The sequence below is a fragment of the Epinephelus lanceolatus genome, chromosome 4 (assembly GCF_041903045.1).
Source record: "Epinephelus lanceolatus isolate andai-2023 chromosome 4, ASM4190304v1, whole genome shotgun sequence".
NCBI classification, from domain to species: Eukaryota; Metazoa; Chordata; class Actinopteri; order Perciformes; family Serranidae; genus Epinephelus; species Epinephelus lanceolatus.
In genome coordinates, this window is record NC_135737.1 from 12751021 (window position 1) to 12775149 (window position 24129).

General features: G+C 45.4%; 17 non-coding genes and 2 pseudogenes across 17 annotated transcripts; all 19 read right to left on the reverse strand.

Annotated features, from left to right (window-relative positions):
• Positions 1–274: 274 nt before the first annotated feature.
• LOC144462899 (U2 spliceosomal RNA) lies at positions 275–451 on the reverse strand (annotated as a pseudogene).
• A 363-nt stretch (positions 452–814) lies between these two features.
• On the reverse strand, positions 815–5358 carry LOC144462819 (uncharacterized; annotated as a pseudogene).
• A 1384-nt stretch (positions 5359–6742) lies between these two features.
• LOC144463354 (U1 spliceosomal RNA) lies at positions 6743–6906 on the reverse strand. Its single transcript, XR_013491495.1, has one exon. It is a non-coding gene; the product is annotated as a U1 spliceosomal RNA (small nuclear RNA).
• Positions 6907–7887: 981 nt separating this feature from the next.
• LOC144463179 (U2 spliceosomal RNA) lies at positions 7888–8078 on the reverse strand. The gene has a single exon (XR_013491319.1). It is a non-coding gene; the product is annotated as a U2 spliceosomal RNA (small nuclear RNA).
• A 719-nt stretch (positions 8079–8797) lies between these two features.
• On the reverse strand, positions 8798–8961 carry LOC144463087 (U1 spliceosomal RNA). The gene has a single exon (XR_013491229.1). It is a non-coding gene; the product is annotated as a U1 spliceosomal RNA (small nuclear RNA).
• Positions 8962–9942: 981 nt separating this feature from the next.
• LOC144463180 (U2 spliceosomal RNA) lies at positions 9943–10133 on the reverse strand. The gene has a single exon (XR_013491320.1). It is a non-coding gene; the product is annotated as a U2 spliceosomal RNA (small nuclear RNA).
• A 719-nt stretch (positions 10134–10852) lies between these two features.
• LOC144463366 (U1 spliceosomal RNA) lies at positions 10853–11016 on the reverse strand. Its single transcript, XR_013491507.1, has one exon. It is a non-coding gene; the product is annotated as a U1 spliceosomal RNA (small nuclear RNA).
• A 981-nt stretch (positions 11017–11997) lies between these two features.
• On the reverse strand, positions 11998–12188 carry LOC144463235 (U2 spliceosomal RNA). The gene has a single exon (XR_013491376.1). It is a non-coding gene; the product is annotated as a U2 spliceosomal RNA (small nuclear RNA).
• Positions 12189–12907: 719 nt separating this feature from the next.
• Positions 12908–13071, reverse strand: LOC144463377 (U1 spliceosomal RNA). Its single transcript, XR_013491518.1, has one exon. It is a non-coding gene; the product is annotated as a U1 spliceosomal RNA (small nuclear RNA).
• A 981-nt stretch (positions 13072–14052) lies between these two features.
• On the reverse strand, positions 14053–14243 carry LOC144463236 (U2 spliceosomal RNA). The gene has a single exon (XR_013491377.1). It is a non-coding gene; the product is annotated as a U2 spliceosomal RNA (small nuclear RNA).
• Positions 14244–14962: 719 nt separating this feature from the next.
• Positions 14963–15126, reverse strand: LOC144463047 (U1 spliceosomal RNA). The gene has a single exon (XR_013491189.1). It is a non-coding gene; the product is annotated as a U1 spliceosomal RNA (small nuclear RNA).
• Positions 15127–16107: 981 nt separating this feature from the next.
• Positions 16108–16298, reverse strand: LOC144463237 (U2 spliceosomal RNA). Its single transcript, XR_013491378.1, has one exon. It is a non-coding gene; the product is annotated as a U2 spliceosomal RNA (small nuclear RNA).
• A 719-nt stretch (positions 16299–17017) lies between these two features.
• On the reverse strand, positions 17018–17181 carry LOC144463388 (U1 spliceosomal RNA). Its single transcript, XR_013491529.1, has one exon. It is a non-coding gene; the product is annotated as a U1 spliceosomal RNA (small nuclear RNA).
• A 981-nt stretch (positions 17182–18162) lies between these two features.
• On the reverse strand, positions 18163–18353 carry LOC144463238 (U2 spliceosomal RNA). Its single transcript, XR_013491379.1, has one exon. It is a non-coding gene; the product is annotated as a U2 spliceosomal RNA (small nuclear RNA).
• A 719-nt stretch (positions 18354–19072) lies between these two features.
• On the reverse strand, positions 19073–19236 carry LOC144463099 (U1 spliceosomal RNA). The gene has a single exon (XR_013491241.1). It is a non-coding gene; the product is annotated as a U1 spliceosomal RNA (small nuclear RNA).
• Positions 19237–20217: 981 nt separating this feature from the next.
• LOC144463358 (U2 spliceosomal RNA) lies at positions 20218–20408 on the reverse strand. Its single transcript, XR_013491499.1, has one exon. It is a non-coding gene; the product is annotated as a U2 spliceosomal RNA (small nuclear RNA).
• A 719-nt stretch (positions 20409–21127) lies between these two features.
• LOC144463399 (U1 spliceosomal RNA) lies at positions 21128–21291 on the reverse strand. Its single transcript, XR_013491541.1, has one exon. It is a non-coding gene; the product is annotated as a U1 spliceosomal RNA (small nuclear RNA).
• A 981-nt stretch (positions 21292–22272) lies between these two features.
• Positions 22273–22463, reverse strand: LOC144463239 (U2 spliceosomal RNA). The gene has a single exon (XR_013491380.1). It is a non-coding gene; the product is annotated as a U2 spliceosomal RNA (small nuclear RNA).
• A 719-nt stretch (positions 22464–23182) lies between these two features.
• On the reverse strand, positions 23183–23346 carry LOC144463148 (U1 spliceosomal RNA). Its single transcript, XR_013491290.1, has one exon. It is a non-coding gene; the product is annotated as a U1 spliceosomal RNA (small nuclear RNA).
• Between the last annotated feature and the right edge of the window lie 783 nt (positions 23347–24129).

Consider the following 24129-nt stretch of genomic DNA (forward strand, 5'->3'; position numbering starts at 1 on the left):
CAATTCATTTTACAGTGAGATGCATGTAACAGGTCCTCAAAAGGAAAGTGCCAGACAGTGGCGAAAAGTTCAAACACGGCCAAAGTTCCAAAAAGAGAAGTTGGGCAAGTGTGTAAATGATGCCATAGCGCATGACTATTAGAAATGCGCACCTGGTAGAGGGGCTCAGTCAACACATACGCAATTTGCACGCTAGCATGGCGAAAACAAGAAATCAAGGCGAGGGCACATTAGAGACACGTCCTACGTGGTCTGTTTTCAACACGTTGAGGGAGGGGGGTGCACCGTTTCTGGAAGTGCTGCAATACCAGGTCGATGCGTGGAGTGGACGGGGCAAGCCCCTTTTCCATCTCCCTCTTCCAAAAAGCAATTTAATATATGGTCCCCGGGTAGGGGACGTATCAGATATTAAACTGATAAGAACAGATTTTTCTTTTGAAAATTTTTTTATTGACACTTATATCAGACGTTTTACATAAACCTTCACATGTTTAAGGCATACAATTTTAAGTTATAAAAGTGACAAAACAATGATAAATAATGTAATCTGTAAAAAACCAAGCTTAAACGATCAAAAAAAAATCTTTTAAGAAATATTACAGATAAAATTGTCACAAGTTAAAGGTTTACATAAAAGCGTTTCTTCAATGAATGTCCAATGTGTCGAGTGTCCACAATAAAAGTCTGTAAAGGGGAGTGCAAAAGTTAAAATGTCTTCTGTCCTTTGCAGTGCAGGAGCGGAAAGAATCCCTACCAAGGGTAACTCATTCCGCTCCCCCAAACAGTTTGGTCTCTCGGGATCCTGTCCTGGTGCTCAGAGGAGATCCCCACCCTGAAGCTCCTTCCCACCTGCCTCACCCGGAGAGTCAGGCCGCTGCTGCTTTGACCTTTTCCTGTGTAGCTCCGACTCCTTCATCCGAATGGGCACAGAGGCGATTCTTCTTTGTGGCTGCGTCCTAGGCCTGCCACCTGCAGCTTCGGCCTCTTTGACCATTGCTGCGGCCATTCGGATCGCAGCCGCGGGGGGGATCTGCATGTGCTTTCTTGCCAGCAAGTTTCTGGAGGTCCATATGGCGTATTTGATGGCGGCCAGGGTGAGCCACTGTTTGGCGAAGTCACAGGTTGGAATGTGTTCTTGGCTCACCCCATACATTACCAACGGTGCTGTGAGGACCTCCCTTGCTGGCAAGTACGGGAATTTTAAGGAGTCGGCTGTTGCCCACTGGTCTACGGCAGCACTGCACTCCCAGAGCAAGTGCCTCACCGACTCAGGCGCGCCACAACCTGGTCGAGGACACGTTGGGTGCGCTGACATGCCCCGGGAGTGCATCACGGCCCTGACTGGGAGGATCTCATGAGCCACCATCCATGACAGGTCCCGGAGTCTGTTTGGGAGAGCGGAATGGTTCACGTTGCGCCAAACTGATGATGGCTCGCCAAATGTGAGCCAGCGCACTGGACTCACTGGTTCCCGCTCCTGCACAACAGAGATAAGAGAGCGTTGGTTAGATAAAATTTGCAACTCCTCCTGCTCAAGATTAAAACAACATCGAAAGGACTGGATAACAGCATAAGCTGGTGGTAAGTTAAAGGACACAGGCACTTTAAGATCACTGGTTAAAATCTTGATTTTCCTGAGGTAGGTCCCCATCCAGAACCGTGTCATTGCTGCTGTCTTGGGGTTTCTGGATGGGGCTGTAGCGGCTGTGATATGAAGTGTGGTGTATCTGCTTCCTAAAAACAAGTGTAGGTCCGGCACTGCTTTTCCTCCTTTTTCTTTTGGCTTCTTCATGATGTCCCTCTTTAGTCGTTCCCACTTTGACCCCCACAGGAAATAAAAAATGGCACGCTCAAGGTCCAATATTGCTTTTCTAGGTGGGATAAAAACAGAACTGGTAAGTAAAAGCAAAGGTAAAATCACTGCTTTGATGATTAAAACCTTTCCTTCCATCGTCAGTCCCCTAAGTCTCCAGTACCCCAGTCTCTGCCTAACTTTCCCTACCATGTCTGGCCAATTAGTTTCCCCTCCCCCCTCCCTATCAAATTTGACCCCGAGTATCCTCTGGTCAGTCTGGGTCACAGTCAGGGGGAGTCTTGTCATCTCAGTCATTTCCCAGGGTCCATAAAACTGGGCTTGGGTCTTGCTCCTGTTAAGCTTTGACCCAGAAGCCCGTCCAAACCAGTCAGTCAAGTCAAGTGTCCTGTTGACAGATAAAAGGTCAGTGCATAAGATATTAATGTCGTCCATATATAAAATGCATTTTGTGTCCAGTCCCCCGCTCCCTGGTACTCTAACCCCAGTGATTCGTTTGTCCCTTCTCAAGATCTGTGCCAGTGGTTCGATACAAGTAACATAGAGGAGGGCAGATAACGGACATCCCTGACGGACGCCGCAGTTTATATTCACTGCTTTTGTCAGATGCCCATTAACAACGAATTTGCTGGTAATGCCCCGGTACAGCAACCCCACCCAAGCTATAAATCTCTCTGGAAACCCCATTTTTTGCAGTACCTGGAAAAGGTATTGGTGCGAGACCCGATCAAAGGCTTTCTCAAAGTCTAAATTTAGAACTACTAGCCGGATGTTTCTGTCTCTCACATAACAGATGGTGTCTCGGATCAGTAGGAGGCTGTCGGTGATCCTCCTCCCCGGTATGGCACAGGCTTGATCCGGGTGAATCAAGTCATCTAAAAACAAAGTCATTCGAGATGATAAGAGTTTGCTAAAAAGTTTACAGTCCAGATTTAAAAGCGTTATAGGTCTCCAGTTCTTCAAGTCAGTCTCGTCTTTGTCTTTGTGGAGTAGGGTTACTATCCCTATTCTAAAACTGTCAGGAAGTCGGTCGAGTCTTTCAAAATCCATAAAAACAGCAAGTAAGTCAGGTGCTAAAATGTCCCAAAAAGTCAAGTAAAATTCCAAGGGAAGCCCGTCTTGTCCTGGTGACTTTCCTGTTTTAAAGCTCTTAAGACCTTTGTTCAACTCTAAAAGTGTAAAATCTTGGGTTAAAAGCACACTGTCCTCAACTCTGTGTTCAATGAATTTTAAAACTTCAGTTATGGTGTCCGTTTCCACAGGTTTTTCACTGTATAGTTCTTTATAAAATGTTTCTATAGTTGTTTTAATTTCTCCTGTTGTTTCCGCTGTGCACCCATTTTCTGTCTTTAGTTTTAAAATGTTTCCCCCTTTATTTACAATTTTCTTAAAAAAATATCTTGTGCACTTCTCCCCTTCCTCTATCTCCCTTTCCCTGCTTCTTAAAATGACACCTTTGCTTTTGATTTCTGCTAATATCGACATCTCTGTTTTAACTTGTTTTATTTCTTCATTAAAATCCATCCCTTGTAGGTTTAGGTTAAAATATCTCTGGAGTCGTTTTTGCAGTCCCAACATGCGTCTGTCGTCCCTATCTTTTTTCTTCTTACCTGCCTGTCTAAAGAAAGTCTGGGTCCGTCCCTTAACCATTTCCCACCAGTGTGCACGTGTATCGTAAAAGTCTTGAAGGGTCTGCCACTCACTGTACTGCTCCCTATACTGCCTAACTAACTCCCTATCTTCTAAAAGGGAGCAGTTGAGTTTCCACAGACCACTTCCTGAAGTCACACCAGAAGGTAGTGATAGGGTGCAGGATAGCATTGCGTGATCGGAAAAGAACACCTGTGTTAATCTAGCATCGGTTGGTGGGCAATCACGGGATAAAATGTAATCTATGCGAGAGGCTCTGGTGCCATCACCACTGACCCAGGTGAAGCCCTCCTCTCTAGGATGCATGGTTTTAAAGCAGTCCAAGAGTTTAAAATCCCTGCATATGTCCTGTAATAAAACCGATGTTTTGTCAATTTTAAAATCTCCTCCTGCTCTTTTCCTATCGTTCCTGTTTAAAATACAATTAAGATCTCCCCCTACAACTAAAGGTGCCCTACCTAGCATGTGGGACTGCAAGTCTTTTAAAAGGTCATACCTGTCATTTTTTTCATTAAAACCATAAACATTTAAGACGTTAAAATCCTTTCCCATAAAAGTCAAGTGTGCTAAAAGTGCCCGACCGCTTCTCACCACAGTGCTGCCCTTCACCAAGACGAGAGGGTTTTTGATTAAAATGGCCACTCCGTCATTTTTATTTGCGTTGGATCCGCTCCAGATTGATGGATTTGGCCATAAGTCCTCCCACTCTCTATAGTGGTTTAAAAACGGTAGGCCACACTCCTGTATTAAAAACACATCTGACTTAAAAGTGTTAAGAAAGGATAAAACAGTCTGAGCTCTAACTCTCGACTTTACGCTTCTCACATTAATAGTTGAGAAGGTGAGAGTCATGAGTATGGTTAAAAATAACAAGTATGACATCCTAAAAGGCTAAAAGGTATTAAAAACAAGGACAGTTAATCACATTCATGTGAATGGAGTTCTTCCTTCACTTCTATGGGTGAAAAGTGAGGGGGGTGAACTCCATTTCCCTTTCGGACTCTTGGAGTTGGTCTCTGACGCAGGGTTGCGTTGAGTTTTGAGTCCTTAGGGGTTGATTGCAGAGCTATGGTTAAGAAAGAGGCCTCATTTGGAGAATCGGAAGGGAAGACTCTGGGTTCCTCCACAGATGAACTGTCTGAGTAGTCCCCAGCTCTTCCCTTCTTCTCTGTCACCGCAGGGGAGTCAGAGGACAATTCTGATATAGGCCTCTTGGCCTGCTGGGCATTGGGGAGGGTGGCATCCTCGCTATCAGTTTCCTGTTCGGTGCTAGTTCTGCCCTCTGCCTGCATCACCCCATCCTCTTCAACACTTTCCACTGGTGGGGCGATTGCAGGCCCCTCCCCTTCTCCCGCCTCACCTGATCCCTGCTCGCCAATCACAGGATTTGGCGGGAGATTTGAATTTTCCAGCCCAGCATCTTCAATTAGCTCTGTTAACTGTTCAACATTCTGTCCGTTTTCTGTTTGCTTTGTGGCTTTTACTTTGTTGGCAAAAGACTTGGGGCAGTCTCTGAAGAGGTGGTTAGTTTCTCCACAGAGATTGCACTTTCTGCTGTTGGTGCATTCCTGAAAAGTGTGTCCAATTTCTCTACATTTCCCACAAATGATCTGCTTGCATGCTTCTGCCAGGTGCCCATGTTCGCCACATTTGCGGCAGAGCTTGGGCTGGCCCTGGTAATGGATGTAGCCCCTGTTGTTACCCAGAACTATCATTGGTGGTAGCTGTTTCAGGCCCTGGAAGCCTTGGGGGTCCTGCCATTGCTGAATGGGGATCCTCCAAGCGCAATTCCAGATGCCATCCTCATCTCTCACCTTGGTAGCCTGGCCTTTCACAGTGCAGTATCTGCCCAGCCACAAACAAATATCGTCTGCATTCACTGTCTCATTGAACATTCTGACAATAACCGTTTTAGAGGCATTGTCAGTCAGTTTTTCAACAGTGAAAGCAGAAAACTGGGTCTTTTCATTTTCATATCGTGTCCAGAAATCTCTTAATGCAATTGCAGAATGAAAGCTCACGTCAAATCCTTTGTTGGACGGCAAAGTCACAATACAGTTTATGTCATCAGGCTTGAAGTTTAGGGTTCTCTGAATCAGTTTCCTTGAAAAATCAAGCCTTGACATAACCATGGGCTTTCCGTCAACCTCACTGAGTATAAAGCGGACACTGTGGTGCCTCCGCATGCCAGCATAGTTACCCGACATGGTGGAGGCACCACACACTACAAATGAAAGACACTAAAACACTGTAAAATGCTACTTAAAATGGCTAAAGACAGGTAAAACAGTTCAATAAATAACTAATTAAGAAGCACACTTGCCTTTTCCCTGTTGACCTGGTCTGGATGTTTCATGAACAGAGTACAGGCTAGCAATCCTCTGGGCCAATGTCTTCCTTTGTGTAAGTGTCTCAACTATTAATATCAGCTGAAATAATTTCCACAAAGAAAGAGGGTAATATATTCTCCAAACAGTGTATAAACAAATGCCACAGACAGGCAAGAGTTTTCCACAAACTGGAGGCGATCGCAGTCTTAGCCAAAAGGCCGAGAAGCGATACTGACTGCTGAGTGAAGTGGGAGACTCAGTCTCCTCATTGTGACTCTAGCTCGCGGGTTCAATATGATTTCGATCGCTACAAAAACACACGGCAGACTGTGAACGTGAAGTTCGATGTTTTATGACTGATGGGCAACACAAATATGCATCCGATCGCAGACTTTTATTACAAAAGGTTATGGGAGTTAACGCGGGCCGAAAAGTGATACTGCCAATGGGTCAGCGGAAAAGGAGGGAGTCACAGCACGGTCTCCCGCGCCGACTGGTCGTAATCTGCTGTGTTTTTTTCGGCATGTTGTCAACCTTCAGAAGATTTCAAAACATAGAGTGCATCCATCATAAATATCTGCAAACTAAAGTAAACAATTTAAGATTTGTCTCTACTCGTTGACTGTCTTTATATTAACAACGGAGAGCCGCTGCCACTGTGACTTGACGCGTTTCACTGAAAAATGCCCCACTTTTAATACGGTGGGCGGGGGCATCAGTTGCAACCCACATATTATTCTAAATGACTGAGTGTGAGGATATAACAATATCATAGGAGCTTGTTTTGCTTCTTCAGTAGTGGCACAGATGTGAAGTGATGCGGTACCGACTTGCACTGACACAACGGGCAAGGGCAAAGCCTGTGATTGAGCGTGAAATGGCGTTTGATGCATGCGGTTCTCTAGTGCCATATGCTGCCACAGCTGTTGGTTGCATTAAACAAGCACATCAGGGGAGAGCGCGAACGCAGTCCCCCACTACCAGAAATTATGCAGTCGAGATTCCCACATTTGGGGAATTCGCAGAGGTCAGCTCAATCGGAGTGCAGTGACCGAGCCTCGCCCTGGGTGAACCACCTTCTTGATCATGGTATCTCCCCTGCCAGGTAAGTATGACTTGTACACCTCACACACAGGGGCCTCATTCACGGTCATACGATGATAGGTGATGGTGCTGGCAATGTATAGCAATGACCAGTCCAGAACCACACACTATAAAGGCTCTGATAATCTACAGGACGCTAATATACAAGAGACACTTTTGTAGTGAGACTGAACAAAACTTGTTCACATCTTACTTGAGAGAAATGGGCACATATCTCATCACGCCATGCTGTATATCCATAGTAAAAGCTAAGCTAACATGGCCAGGCTGTCCATTGATCGCCAATAAATGAGGCAAAAACCTAAGTGAGTTCACACCAGACAAAGATAAATGACACTGCAATCAAGTGTTGTTTGATCTGCATTTAAAAGAAAAAAGTCAGCGGAAAGACTAAAAAACAGGCCTGTCTCCTCACATTAGAGACACGGCGTGATCCGCCCGCTGCTGCCACCTATTGGTCTGGAGTGTGAACAACACTTTGTTAAAAATATATCCACATGCTTCTCTGTTTGAAACTAAAGGAAAGAAGAAAATAATATTATAAATAAAAGCGCAACCATATGAAGAGTGTTTGCCTTTCTTTTGACATATCGGCACAGACCCGACTGTGGCAAACAGCGGCAGAAATTATGCAGAGTGGATTTTCACGTTGGGGGAATGGATCTATTCATCTGACTGAACTGGCAGCTAGTGGTCTCACTCAACAGGTACCGGTTCAATTCATTTTACAGTGAGATGCATGTAACAGGTCCTCAAAAGGAAAGTGCCAGACAGTGGCGAAAAGTTCAAACACGGCCAAAGTTCCAAAAAGAGAAGTTGGGCAAGTGTGTAAATGATGCCATAGCGCATGACTATTAGAAATGCGCACCTGGTAGAGGGGCTCAGTCAACACATACGCAATTTGCACGCTAGCATGGCGAAAACAAGAAATCAAGGCGAGGGCACATTAGAGACACGTCCTACGTGGTCTGTTTTCAACACGTTGAGGGAGGGGGGTGCACCGTTTCTGGAAGTGCTGCAATACCAGGTCGATGCGTGGAGTGGACGGGGCAAGCCCCTTTTCCATCTCCCTGTTCCAAAAAGCAATTTAATATATGGTCCCCGGGTAGGGGACGTATCAGATATTAAACTGATAAGAACAGATACTACACTTGATCTTAGCCAAAAGGCCGAGAAGCGATACTGACTGCTGAGTGAAGTGGGAGACTCAGTCTCCTCATTGTGACTCTAGCTCGCGGGTTCAATATGATTTCGATCGCTACAAAAACACACGGCAGACTGTGAACGTGAAGTTCGATGTTTTATGACTGATGGGCAACACAAATATGCATCCGATCGCAGACTTTTATTACAAAAGGTTATGGGAGTTAACGCGGGCCGAAAAGTGATACTGCCAATGGGTCAGCGGAAAAGGAGGGAGTCACAGCACGGTCTCTCGCGCCGACTGGTCGTAATCTGCTGTGTTTTTTTCGGCATGTTGTCAACCTTCAGAAGATTTCAAAACATAGAGTGCATCCATCATAAATATCTGCAAACTAAAGTAAACAATTTAAGATTTGTCTCTACTCGTTGACTGTCTTTATATTAACAACGGAGAGCCGCTGCCACTGTGACTTGACGCGTTTCACTGAAAAATGCCCCACTTTTAATACGGTGGGCGGGGGCATCAGTTGCAACCCACATATTATTCTAAATGACTGAGTGTGAGGATATAACAATATCATAGGAGCTTGTTTTGCTTCTTCAGTAGTGGCACAGATGTGAAGTGATGCGGTACCGACTTGCACTGACACAACGGGCAAGGGCAAAGCCTGTGATTGAGCGTGAAATGGCGTTTGATGCACGCGGTTCTCTAGTGCCATATGCTGCCACAGCTGTTGGTTGCATTAAACAAGCACATCAGGGGAGAGCGCGAACGCAGTCCCCCACTACCAGAAATTATGCAGTCCAGATTCCCACATTTGGGGAATTCGCAGAGGTCAGCTCAATCGGAGTGCAGTGACCGAGCCTCGCCCTGGGTGAACCACCTTCTTGATCATGGTATCTCCCCTGCCAGGTAAGTATGACTTGTACACCTCACACACAGGGGCCTCATTCACGGTCATACGATGATAGGTGATGGTGCTGGCAATGTATAGCAATGACCAGTCCAGAACCACACACTATAAAGGCTCTGATAATCTACAGGACGCTAATATACAAGAGACACTTTTGTAGTGAGACTGAACAAAACTTGTTCACATTTTACTTGAGAGAAATGGGCACATATCTCATCACGCCATGCTGTATATCCATAGTAAAAGCTAAGCTAACATGGCCAGGCTGTCCATTGATCGCCAATAAATGAGGCAAAAACCTAAGTGAGTTCACACCAGACAAAGATAAATGACACTGCAATCAAGTGTTGTTTGATCTGCATTTAAAAGAAAAAAGTCAGCGGAAAGACTAAAAAACAGGCCTGTCTCCTCACATTAGAGACACGGCGTGATCCGCCCGCTGCTGCCACCTATTGGTCTGGAGTGTGAACAACACTTTGTTAAAAATATATCCACATGCTTCTCTGTTTGAAACTAAAGGAAAGAAGAAAATAATATTATAAATAAAAGCGCAACCATATGAAGAGTGTTTGCCTTTCTTTTGACATATCGGCACAGACCCGACTGTGGCAAACAGCGGCAGAAATTATGCAGAGTGGATTTTCACGTTGGGGGAATGGATCTATTCATCTGACTGAACTGGCAGCTAGTGGTCTCACTCAACAGGTACCGGTTCAATTCATTTTACAGTGAGATGCATGTAACAGGTCCTCAAAAGGAAAGTGCCAGACAGTGGCGAAAAGTTCAAACACGGCCAAAGTTCCAAAAAGAGAAGTTGGGCAAGTGTGTAAATGATGCCATAGCGCATGACTATTAGAAATGCGCACCTGGTAGAGGGGCTCAGTCAACACATACGCAATTTGCACGCTAGCATGGCGAAAACAAGAAATCAAGGCGAGGGCACATTAGAGACACGTCCTACGTGGTCTGTTTTCAACACGTTGAGGGAGGGGGGTGCACCGTTTCTGGAAGTGCTGCAATACCAGGTCGATGCGTGGAGTGGACGGGGCAAGCCCCTTTTCCATCTCCCTGTTCCAAAAAGCAATTTAATATATGGTCCCCGGGTAGGGGACGTATCAGATATTAAACTGATAAGAACAGATACTACACTTGATCTTAGCCAAAAGGCCGAGAAGCGATACTGACTGCTGAGTGAAGTGGGAGACTCAGTCTCCTCATTGTGACTCTAGCTCGCGGGTTCAATATGATTTCGATCGCTACAAAAACACACGGCAGACTGTGAACGTGAAGTTCGATGTTTTATGACTGATGGGCAACACAAATATGCATCCGATCGCAGACTTTTATTACAAAAGGTTATGGGAGTTAACGCGGGCCGAAAAGTGATACTGCCAATGGGTCAGCGGAAAAGGAGGGAGTCACAGCACGGTCTCTCGCGCCGACTGGTCGTAATCTGCTGTGTTTTTTTCGGCATGTTGTCAACCTTCAGAAGATTTCAAAACATAGAGTGCATCCATCATAAATATCTGCAAACTAAAGTAAACAATTTAAGATTTGTCTCTACTCGTTGACTGTCTTTATATTAACAACGGAGAGCCGCTGCCACTGTGACTTGACGCGTTTCACTGAAAAATGCCCCACTTTTAATACGGTGGGCGGGGGCATCAGTTGCAACCCACATATTATTCTAAATGACTGAGTGTGAGGATATAACAATATCATAGGAGCTTGTTTTGCTTCTTCAGTAGTGGCACAGATGTGAAGTGATGCGGTACCGACTTGCACTGACACAACGGGCAAGGGCAAAGCCTGTGATTGAGCGTGAAATGGCGTTTGATGCACGCGGTTCTCTAGTGCCATATGCTGCCACAGCTGTTGGTTGCATTAAACAAGCACATCAGGGGAGAGCGCGAACGCAGTCCCCCACTACCAGAAATTATGCAGTCGAGATTCCCACATTTGGGGAATTCGCAGAGGTCAGCTCAATCGGAGTGCAGTGACCGAGCCTCGCCCTGGGTGAACCACCTTCTTGATCATGGTATCTCCCCTGCCAGGTAAGTATGACTTGTACACCTCACACACAGGGGCCTCATTCACGGTCATACGATGATAGGTGATGGTGCTGGCAATGTATAGCAATGACCAGTCCAGAACCACACACTATAAAGGCTCTGATAATCTACAGGACGCTAATATACAAGAGACACTTTTGTAGTGAGACTGAACAAAACTTGTTCACATTTTACTTGAGAGAAATGGGCACATATCTCATCACGCCATGCTGTATATCCATAGTAAAAGCTAAGCTAACATGGCCAGGCTGTCCATTGATCGCCAATAAATGAGGCAAAAACCTAAGTGAGTTCACACCAGACAAAGATAAATGACACTGCAATCAAGTGTTGTTTGATCTGCATTTAAAAGAAAAAAGTCAGCGGAAAGACTAAAAAACAGGCCTGTCTCCTCACATTAGAGACACGGCGTGATCCGCCCGCTGCTGCCACCTATTGGTCTGGAGTGTGAACAACACTTTGTTAAAAATATATCCACATGCTTCTCTGTTTGAAACTAAAGGAAAGAAGAAAATAATATTATAAATAAAAGCGCAACCATATGAAGAGTGTTTGCCTTTCTTTTGACATATCGGCACAGACCCGACTGTGGCAAACAGCGGCAGAAATTATGCAGAGTGGATTTTCACGTTGGGGGAATGGATCTATTCATCTGACTGAACTGGCAGCTAGTGGTCTCACTCAACAGGTACCGGTTCAATTCATTTTACAGTGAGATGCATGTAACAGGTCCTCAAAAGGAAAGTGCCAGACAGTGGCGAAAAGTTCAAACACGGCCAAAGTTCCAAAAAGAGAAGTTGGGCAAGTGTGTAAATGATGCCATAGCGCATGACTATTAGAAATGCGCACCTGGTAGAGGGGCTCAGTCAACACATACGCAATTTGCACGCTAGCATGGCGAAAACAAGAAATCAAGGCGAGGGCACATTAGAGACACGTCCTACGTGGTCTGTTTTCAACACGTTGAGGGAGGGGGGTGCACCGTTTCTGGAAGTGCTGCAATACCAGGTCGATGCGTGGAGTGGACGGGGCAAGCCCCTTTTCCATCTCCCTCTTCCAAAAAGCAATTTAATATATGGTCCCCGGGTAGGGGACGTATCAGATATTAAACTGATAAGAACAGATACTACACTTGATCTTAGCCAAAAGGCCGAGAAGCGATACTGACTGCTGAGTGAAGTGGGAGACTCAGTCTCCTCATTGTGACTCTAGCTCGCGGGTTCAATATGATTTCGATCGCTACAAAAACACACGGCAGACTGTGAACGTGAAGTTCGATGTTTTATGACTGATGGGCAACACAAATATGCATCCGATCGCAGACTTTTATTACAAAAGGTTATGGGAGTTAACGCGGGCCGAAAAGTGATACTGCCAATGGGTCAGCGGAAAAGGAGGGAGTCACAGCACGGTCTCTCGCGCCGACTGGTCGTAATCTGCTGTGTTTTTTTCGGCATGTTGTCAACCTTCAGAAGATTTCAAAACATAGAGTGCATCCATCATAAATATCTGCAAACTAAAGTAAACAATTTAAGATTTGTCTCTACTCGTTGACTGTCTTTATATTAACAACGGAGAGCCGCTGCCACTGTGACTTGACGCGTTTCACTGAAAAATGCCCCACTTTTAATACGGTGGGCGGGGGCATCAGTTGCAACCCACATATTATTCTAAATGACTGAGTGTGAGGATATAACAATATCATAGGAGCTTGTTTTGCTTCTTCAGTAGTGGCACAGATGTGAAGTGATGCGGTACCGACTTGCACTGACACAACGGGCAAGGGCAAAGCCTGTGATTGAGCGTGAAATGGCGTTTGATGCACGCGGTTCTCTAGTGCCATATGCTGCCACAGCTGTTGGTTGCATTAAACAAGCACATCAGGGGAGAGCGCGAACGCAGTCCCCCACTACCAGAAATTATGCAGTCGAGATTCCCACATTTGGGGAATTCGCAGAGGTCAGCTCAATCGGAGTGCAGTGACCGAGCCTCGCCCTGGGTGAACCACCTTCTTGATCATGGTATCTCCCCTGCCAGGTAAGTATGACTTGTACACCTCACACACAGGGGCCTCATTCACGGTCATACGATGATAGGTGATGGTGCTGGCAATGTATAGCAATGACCAGTCCAGAACCACACACTATAAAGGCTCTGATAATCTACAGGACGCTAATATACAAGAGACACTTTTGTAGTGAGACTGAACAAAACTTGTTCACATTTTACTTGAGAGAAATGGGCACATATCTCATCACGCCATGCTGTATATCCATAGTAAAAGCTAAGCTAACATGGCCAGGCTGTCCATTGATCGCCAATAAATGAGGCAAAAACCTAAGTGAGTTCACACCAGACAAAGATAAATGACACTGCAATCAAGTGTTGTTTGATCTGCATTTAAAAGAAAAAAGTCAGCGGAAAGACTAAAAAACAGGCCTGTCTCCTCACATTAGAGACACGGCGTGATCCGCCCGCTGCTGCCACCTATTGGTCTGGAGTGTGAACAACACTTTGTTAAAAATATATCCACATGCTTCTCTGTTTGAAACTAAAGGAAAGAAGAAAATAATATTATAAATAAAAGCGCAACCATATGAAGAGTGTTTGCCTTTCTTTTGACATATCGGCACAGACCCGACTGTGGCAAACAGCGGCAGAAATTATGCAGAGTGGATTTTCACGTTGGGGGAATGGATCTATTCATCTGACTGAACTGGCAGCTAGTGGTCTCACTCAACAGGTACCGGTTCAATTCATTTTACAGTGAGATGCATGTAACAGGTCCTCAAAAGGAAAGTGCCAGACAGTGGCGAAAAGTTCAAACACGGCCAAAGTTCCAAAAAGAGAAGTTGGGCAAGTGTGTAAATGATGCCATAGCGCATGACTATTAGAAATGCGCACCTGGTAGAGGGGCTCAGTCAACACATACGCAATTTGCACACTAGCATGGCGAAAACAAGAAATCAAGGCGAGGGCACATTAGAGACACGTCCTACGTGGTCTGTTTTCAACACGTTGAGGGAGGGGGGTGCACCGTTTCTGGAAGTGCTGCAATACCAGGTCGATGCGTGGAGTGGACGGGGCAAGCCCCTTTTCCATCTCCCTCTTCCAAAAAGCAATTTAATATATGGTCCCCGGGTAGGGGACGTATCAGATATTAAACTGATAAGAACAGATACTACACTTGATCTTAGCCAAAAGGCCGAGAAGCGATACTGACTGCTGAGTGAAGTGGGAGACTCAGTCTCCTCATTGTGACTCTAGCTCGCGGGTTCAATATGATTTCGATCGCTACAAAAACACACGGCAGACTGTGAACGTGAAGTTCGATGTTTTATGACTGATGGGCAACACAAATATGCATCCGATCGCAGACTTTTATTACAAAAGGTTATGGGAGTTAACGCGGGCCGAAAAGTGATACTGCCAATGGGTCAGCGGAAAAGGAGGGAGTCACAGCACGGTCTCTCGCGCCGACTGGTCGTAATCTGCTGTGTTTTTTTCGGCATGTTGTCAACCTTCAGAAGATTTCAAAACATACAGTGCATCCATCATAAATATCTGCAAACTAAAGTAAACAATTTAAGATTTGTCTCTACTCGTTGACTGTCTTTATATTAACAACGGAGAGCCGCTGCCACTGTGACTTGACGCGTTTCACTGAAAAATGCCCCACTTTTAATACGGTGGGCGGGGGCATCAGTTGCAACCCACATATTATTCTAAATGACTGAGTGTGAGGATATAACAATATCATAGGAGCTTGTTTTGCTTCTTCAGTAGTGGCACAGATGTGAAGTGATGCGGTACCGACTTGCACTGACACAACGGGCAAGGGCAAAGCCTGTGATTGAGCGTGAAATGGCGTTTGATGCACGCGGTTCTCTAGTGCCATATGCTGCCACAGCTGTTGGTTGCATTAAACAAGCACATCAGGGGAGAGCGCGAACGCAGTCCCCCACTACCAGAAATTATGCAGTCGAGATTCCCACATTTGGGGAATTCGCAGAAGTCAGCTCAATCGGAGTGCAGTGACCGAGCCTCGCCCTGGGTGAACCACCTTCTTGATCATGGTATCTCCCCTGCCAGGTAAGTATGACTTGTACACCTCACACACAGGGGCCTCATTCACGGTCATACGATGATAGGTGATGGTGCTGGCAATGTATAGCAATGACCAGTCCAGAACCACACACTATAAAGGCTCTGATAATCTACAGAACGCTAATATACAAGAGACACTTTTGTAGTGAGACTGAACAAAACTTGCTCACATTTTACTTGAGAGAAATGGGCACATATCTCATCACGCCATGCTGTATATCCATAGTAAAAGCTAAGCTAACATGGCCAGGCTGTCCATTGATCGCCAATAAATGAGGCAAAAACCTAAGTGAGTTCACACCAGACAAAGATAAATGACACTGCAATCAAGTGTTGTTTGATCTGCATTTAAAAGAAAAAAGTCAGCGGAAAGACTAAAAAACAGGCCTGTCTCCTCACATTAGAGACACGGCGTGATCCGCCCGCTGCTGCCACCTATTGGTCTGGAGTGTGAACAACACTTTGTTAAAAATATATCCACATGCTTCTCTGTTTGAAACTAAAGGAAAGAAGAAAATAATATTATAAATAAAAGCGCAACCATATGAAGAGTGTTTGCCTTTCTTTTGACATATCGGCACAGACCCGACTGTGGCAAACAGCGGCAGAAATTATGCAGAGTGGATTTTCACGTTGGGGGAATGGATCTATTCATCTGACTGAACTGGCAGCTAGTGGTCTCACTCAACAGGTACCGGTTCAATTCATTTTACAGTGAGATGCATGTAACAGGTCCTCAAAAGGAAAGTGCCAGACAGTGGCGAAAAGTTCAAACACGGCCAAAGTTCCAAAAAGAGAAGTTGGGCAAGTGTGTAAATGATGCCATAGCGCATGACTATTAGAAATGCGCACCTGGTAGAGGGGCTCAGTCAACACATACGCAATTTGCACGCTAGCATGGCGAAAACAAGAAATCAAGGCGAGGGCACATTAGAGACACGTCCTACGTGGTCTGTTTTCAACACGTTGAGGGAGGGGGGTGCACCGTTTCTGGAAGTGCTGCAATACCAGGTCGATGCGTGGAGTGGACGGGGCAAGCCCCTTTTCCATCTCCCTCTTCCAAAAAGCAATTTAATATATGGTCCCCGGGTAGGGGACGTATCAGATATTAAACTGATAAGAACAGATACTACACTTGATCTTAGCCAAAAGGCCGAGAAGCGATACTGACTGCTGAGTGAAGTGGGAGACTCAGTCTCCTCATTGTGACTCTAGCTCGCGGGTTCAATATGATTTCGATCGCTACAAAAACACACGGCAGACTGTGAACGTGAAGTTCGATGTTTTATGACTGATGGGCAACACAAATATGCATCCGATCGCAGACTTTTATTACAAAAGGTTATGGGAGTTAACGCGGGCCGAAAAGTGATACTGCCAATGGGTCAGCGGAAAAGGAGGGAGTCACAGCACGGTCTCTCGCGCCGACTGGTCGTAATCTGCTGTGTTTTTTTCGGCATGTTGTCAACCTTCAGAAGATTTCAAAACATAGAGTGCATCCATCATAAATATCTGCAAACTAAAGTAAACAATTTAAGATTTGTCTCTACTCGTTGACTGTCTTTATATTAACAACGGAGAGCCGCTGCCACTGTGACTTGACGCGTTTCACTGAAAAATGCCCCACTTTTAATACGGTGGGCGGGGGCATCAGTTGCAACCCACATATTATTCTAAATGACTGAGTGTGAGGATATAACAATATCATAGGAGCTTGTTTTGCTTCTTCAGTAGTGGCACAGATGTGAAGTGATGCGGTACCGACTTGCACTGACACAACGGGCAAGGGCAAAGCCTGTGATTGAGCGTGAAATGGCGTTTGATGCACGCGGTTCTCTAGTGCCATATGCTGCCACAGCTGTTGGTTGCATTAAACAAGCACATCAGGGGAGAGCGCGAACGCAGTCCCCCACTACCAGAAATTATGCAGTCGAGATTCCCACATTTGGGGAATTCGCAGAGGTCAGCTCAATCGGAGTGCAGTGACCGAGCCTCGCCCTGGGTGAACCACCTTCTTGATCATGGTATCTCCCCTGCCAGGTAAGTATGACTTGTACACCTCACACACAGGGGCCTCATTCACGGTCATACGATGATAGGTGATGGTGCTGGCAATGTATAGCAATGACCAGTCCAGAACCACACACTATAAAGGCTCTGATAATCTACAGGACGCTAATATACAAGAGACACTTTTGTAGTGAGACTGAACAAAACTTGTTCACATTTTACTTGAGAGAAATGGGCACATATCTCATCACGCCATGCTGTATATCCATAGTAAAAGCTAAGCTAACATGGCCAGGCTGTCCATTGATCGCCAATAAATGAGGCAAAAACCTAAGTGAGTTCACACCAGACAAAGATAAATGACACTGCAATCAAGTGTTGTTTGATCTGCATTTAAAAGAAAAAAGTCAGCGGAAAGACTAAAAAACAGGCCTGTCTCCTCACATTAGAGACACGGCGTGATCCGCCCGCTGCTGCCACCTATTGGTCTGGAGTGTGAACAACACTTTGTTAAAAATATATCCACATGCTTCTCTGTTTGAAACTAAAGGAAAGAAGAAAATAATATTATAAATAAAAGCGCAACCATATGAAGAGTGTTTGCCTTTCTTTTGACATATCGGCACAGACCCGACTGTGGCAAACAGCGGCAGAAATTATGCAGAGTGGATTTTCACGTTGGGGGAATGGATCTATTCATCTGACTGAACTGGCAGCTAGTGGTCTCACTCAACAGGTACCGGTTCAATTCATTTTACAGTGAGATGCATGTAACAGGTCCTCAAAAGGAAAGTGCCAGACAGTGGCGAAAAGTTCAAACACGGCCAAAGTTCCAAAAAGAGAAGTTGGGCAAGTGTGTAAATGATGCCATAGCGCATGACTATTAGAAATGCGCACCTGGTAGAGGGGCTCAGTCAACACATACGCAATTTGCACACTAGCATGGCGAAAACAAGAAATCAAGGCGAGGGCACATTAGAGACACGTCCTACGTGGTCTGTTTTCAACACGTTGAGGGAGGGGGGTGCACCGTTTCTGGAAGTGCTGCAATACCAGGTCGATGCGTGGAGTGGACGGGGCAAGCCCCTTTTCCATCTCCCTCTTCCAAAAAGCAATTTAATATATGGTCCCCGGGTAGGGGACGTATCAGATATTAAACTGATAAGAACAGATACTACACTTGATCTTAGCCAAAAGGCCGAGAAGCGATACTGACTGCTGAGTGAAGTGGGAGACTCAGTCTCCTCATTGTGACTCTAGCTCGCGGGTTCAATATGATTTCGATCGCTACAAAAACACACGGCAGACTGTGAACGTGAAGTTCGATGTTTTATGACTGATGGGCAACACAAATATGCATCCGATCGCAGACTTTTATTACAAAAGGTTATGGGAGTTAACGCGGGCCGAAAAGTGATACTGCCAATGGGTCAGCGGAAAAGGAGGGAGTCACAGCACGGTCTCTCGCGCAGACTGGTCGTAATCTGCTGTGTTTTTTTCGGCATGTTGTCAACCTTCAGAAGATTTCAAAACATACAGTGCATCCATCATAAATATCTGCAAACTAAAGTAAACAATTTAAGATTTGTCTCTACTCGTTGACTGTCTTTATATTAACAACGGAGAGCCGCTGCCACTGTGACTTGACGCGTTTCACTGAAAAATGCCCCACTTTTAATACGGTGGGCGGGGGCATCAGTTGCAACCCACATATTATTCTAAATGACTGAGTGTGAGGATATAACAATATCATAGGAGCTTGTTTTGCTTCTTCAGTAGTGGCACAGATGTGAAGTGATGCGGTACCGACTTGCACTGACACAACGGGCAAGGGCAAAGCCTGTGATTGAGCGTGAAATGGCGTTTGATGCACGCGGTTCTCTAGTGCCATATGCTGCCACAGCTGTTGGTTGCATTAAACAAGCACATCAGGGGAGAGCGCGAACGCAGTCCCCCACTACCAGAAATTATGCAGTCGAGATTCCCACATTTGGGGAATTCGCAGAAGTCAGCTCAATCGGAGTGCAGTGACCGAGCCTCGCCCTGGGTGAACCACCTTCTTGATCATGGTATCTTCCCTGCCAGGTAAGTATGACTTGTACACCTCACACACAGGGGCCTCATTCACGGTCATACGATGATAGGTGATGGTGCTGGCAATGTATAGCAATGACCAGTCCAGAACCACACACTATAAAGGCTCTGATAATCTACAGAACGCTAATATACAAGAGACACTTTTGTAGTGAGACTGAACAAAACTTGCTCACATTTTACTTGAGAGAAATGGGCACATATCTCATCACGCCATGCTGTATATCCATAGTAAAAGCTAAGCTAACATGGCCAGGCTGTCCATTGATCGCCAATAAATGAGGCAAAAACCTAAGTGAGTTCACACCAGACAAAGATAAATGACACTGCAATCAAGTGTTGTTTGATCTGCATTTAAAAGAAAAAAGTCAGCGGAAAGACTAAAAAACAGGCCTGTCTCCTCACATTAGAGACACGGCGTGATCCGCCCGCTGCTGCCACCTATTGGTCTGGAGTGTGAACAACACTTTGTTAAAAATATATCCACATGCTTCTCTGTTTGAAACTAAAGGAAAGAAGAAAATAATATTATAAATAAAAGCGCAACCATATGAAGAGTGTTTGCCTTTCTTTTGACATATCGGCACAGACCCGACTGTGGCAAACAGCGGCAGAAATTATGCAGAGTGGATTTTCACGTTGGGGGAATGGATCTATTCATCTGACTGAACTGGCAGCTAGTGGTCTCACTCAACAGGTACCGGTTCAATTCATTTTACAGTGAGATGCATGTAACAGGTCCTCAAAAGGAAAGTGCCAGACAGTGGCGAAAAGTTCAAACACGGCCAAAGTTCCAAAAAGAGAAGTTGGGCAAGTGTGTAAATGATGCCATAGCGCATGACTATTAGAAATGCGCACCTGGTAGAGGGGCTCAGTCAACACATACGCAATTTGCACGCTAGCATGGCGAAAACAAGAAATCAAGGCGAGGGCACATTAGAGACACGTCCTACGTGGTCTGTTTTCAACACGTTGAGGGAGGGGGGTGCACCGTTTCTGGAAGTGCTGCAATACCAGGTCGATGCGTGGAGTGGACGGGGCAAGCCCCTTTTCCATCTCCCTCTTCCAAAAAGCAATTTAATATATGGTCCCCGGGTAGGGGACGTATCAGATATTAAACTGATAAGAACAGATACTACACTTGATTTTAGCCAAAAGGCCGAGAAGCGATACTGACTGCTGAGTGAAGTGGGAGACTCAGTCTCCTCATTGTGACTCTAGCTCGCGGGTTCAATATGATTTCGATCGCTACAAAAACACACGGCAGACTGTGAACGTGAAGTTCGATGTTTTATGACTGATGGGCAACACAAATATGCATCCGATCGCAGACTTTTATTACAAAAGGTTATGGGAGTTAACGCGGGCCGAAAAGTGATACTGCCAATGGGTCAGCGGAAAAGGAGGGAGTCACAGCACGGTCTCTCGCGCCGACTGGTCGTAATCTGCTGTGTTTTTTTCGGCATGTTGTCAACCTTCAGAAGATTTCAAAACATAGAGTGCATCCATCATAAATATCTGCAAACTAAAGTAAACAATTTAAGATTTGTCTCTACTCGTTGACTGTCTTTATATTAACAACGGAGAGCCGCTGCCACTGTGACTTGACGCGTTTCACTGAAAAATGCCCCACTTTTAATACGGTGGGCGGGGGCATCAGTTGCAACCCACATATTATTCTAAATGACTGAGTGTGAGGATATAACAATATCATAGGAGCTTGTTTTGCTTCTTCAGTAGTGGCACAGATGTGAAGTGATGCGGTACCGACTTGCACTGACACAACGGGCAAGGGCAAAGCCTGTGATTGAGCGTGAAATGGCGTTTGATGCACGCGGTTCTCTAGTGCCATATGCTGCCACAGCTGTTGGTTGCATTAAACAAGCACATCAGGGGAGAGCGCGAACGCAGTCCCCCACTACCAGAAATTATGCAGTCGAGATTCCCACATTTGGGGAATTCGCAGAGGTCAGCTCAATCGGAGTGCAGTGACCGAGCCTCGCCCTGGGTGAACCACCTTCTTGATCATGGTATCTCCCCTGCCAGGTAAGTATGACTTGTACACCTCACACACAGGGGCCTCATTCACGGTCATACGATGATAGGTGATGGTGCTGGCAATGTATAGCAATGACCAGTCCAGAACCACACACTATAAAGGCTCTGATAATCTACAGGACGCTAATATACAAGAGACACTTTTGTAGTGAGACTGAACAAAACTTGTTCACATTTTACTTGAGAGAAATGGGCACATATCTCATCACGCCATGCTGTATATCCATAGTAAAAGCTAAGCTAACATGGCCAGGCTGTCCATTGATCGCCAATAAATGAGGCAAAAACCTAAGTGAGTTCACACCAGACAAAGATAAATGACACTGCAATCAAGTGTTGTTTGATCTGCATTTAAAAGAAAAAAGTCAGCGGAAAGACTAAAAAACAGGCCTGTCTCCTCACATTAGAGACACGGCGTGATCCGCCCGCTGCTGCCACCTATTGGTCTGGAGTGTGAACAACACTTTGTTAAAAATATATCCACATGCTTCTCTGTTTGAAACTAAAGGAAAGAAGAAAATAATATTATAAATAAAAGCGCAACCATATGAAGAGTGTTTGCCTTTCTTTTGACATATCGGCACAGACCCGACTGTGGCAAACAGCGGCAGAAATTATGCAGAGTGGATTTTCACGTTGGGGGAATGGATCTATTCATCTGACTGAACTGGCAGCTAGTGGTCTCACTCAACAGGTACCGGTTCAATTCATTTTACAGTGAGATGCATGTAACAGGTCCTCAAAAGGAAAGTGCCAGACAGTGGCGAAAAGTTCAAACACGGCCAAAGTTCCAAAAAGAGAAGTTGGGCAAGTGTGTAAATGATGCCATAGCACATGACTATTAGAAATGCGCACCTGGTAGAGGGGCTCAGTCAACACATACGCAATTTGCACGCTAGCATGGCGAAAACAAGAAATCAAGGCGAGGGCACATTAGAGACACGTCCTACGTGGTCTGTTTTCAACACGTTGAGGGAGGGGGGTGCACCGTTTCTGGAAGTGCTGCAATACCAGGTCGATGCGTGGAGTGGACGGGGCAAGCCCCTTTTCCATCTCCCTCTTCCAAAAAGCAATTTAATATATGGTCCCCGGGTAGGGGACGTATCAGATATTAAACTGATAAGAACAGATACTACACTTGATCTTAGCCAAAAGGCCGAGAAGCGATACTGACTGCTGAGTGAAGTGGGAGACTCAGTCTCCTCATTGAGACTCTAGCTCGCGGGTTCAATATGATTTCGATCGCTACAAAAACACACGGCAGACTGTGAACGTGAAGTTCGATGTTTTATGACTGATGGGCAACACAAATATGCATCCGATCGCAGACTTTTATTACAAAAGGTTATGGGAGTTAACGCGGGCCGAAAAGTGATACTGCCAATGGGTCAGCGGAAAAGGAGGGAGTCACAGCACGGTCTCTCGCGCCGACTGGTCGTAATCTGCTGTGTTTTTTTCGGCATGTTGTCAACCTTCAGAAGATTTCAAAACATAGAGTGCATCCATCATAAATATCTGCAAACTAAAGTAAACAATTTAAGATTTGTCTCTACTCGTTGACTGTCTTTATATTAACAACGGAGAGCCGCTGCCACTGTGACTTGACACGTTTCACTGAAAAATGCCCCACTTTTAATACGGTGGGCGGGGGCATCAGTTGCAACCCACATATTATTCTAAATGACTGAGTGTGAGGATATAACAATATCATAGGAGCTTGTTTTGCTTCTTCAGTAGTGGCACAGATGTGAAGTGATGCGGTACCGACTTGCACTGACACAACGGGCAAGGGCAAAGCCTGTGATTGAGCGTGAAATGGCGTTTGATGCACGCGGTTCTCTAGTGCCATATGCTGCTACAGCTGTTGGTTGCATTAAACAAGCACATCAGGGGAGAGTGGAAACGCAGTCCCCCACTACCAGAAATTATGCAGTGCAGATTCCCACATTTGGGGAATTCGCAGAGGTCAGCTCAATCGGAGTGCAGTGACCGAGCCTCGCCCTGGGTGAACCACCTTCTTGATCATGGTATCTCCCCTGCCAGGTAAGTATGACTTGGACACCTCACACACAGGGGCCTCATTCACGGTCATACGATGATAGGTGATGGTGCTGGCAATGTATAGCAATGACCAGTCCAGAACCACACACTATAAAGGCTCTGATAATCTACAGGACGCTAATATACAAGAGACACTTTTGTAGTGAGACTGAACAAAACTTGTTCACATTTTACTTGAGAGAAATGGGCACATATCTCATCACGCCATGCTGTATATCCATAGTAAAAGCTAAGCTAACATGGCCAGGCTGTCCATTGATCGCCAATAAATGAGGCAAAAACCTAAGTGAGTTCACACCAGACAAAGATAAATGACACTGCAATCAAGTGTTGTTTGATCTGCATTTAAAAGAAAAAAGTCAGCGGAAAGACTAAAAAACAGGCCTGTCTCCTCACATTAGAGACACGGCGTGATCCGCCCGCTGCTGCCACCTATTGGTCTGGAGTGTGAACAACACTTTGTTAAAAATATATCCACATGCTTCTCTGTTTGAAACTAAAGGAAAGAAGAAAATAATATTATAAATAAAAGCGCAACCATATGAAGAGTGTTTGCCTTTCTTTTGACATATCGGCACAGACCCGACTGTGGCAAACAGCGGCAGAAATTATGCAGAGTGGATTTTCACGTTGGGGGAATGGATCTATTCATCTGACTGAACTGGCAGCTAGTGGTCTCACTCAACAGGTACCGGTTCAATTCATTTTACAGTGAGATGCATGTAACAGGTCCTCAAAAGTGCCAGACAGTGGCGAAAAGTTCAAACACGGCC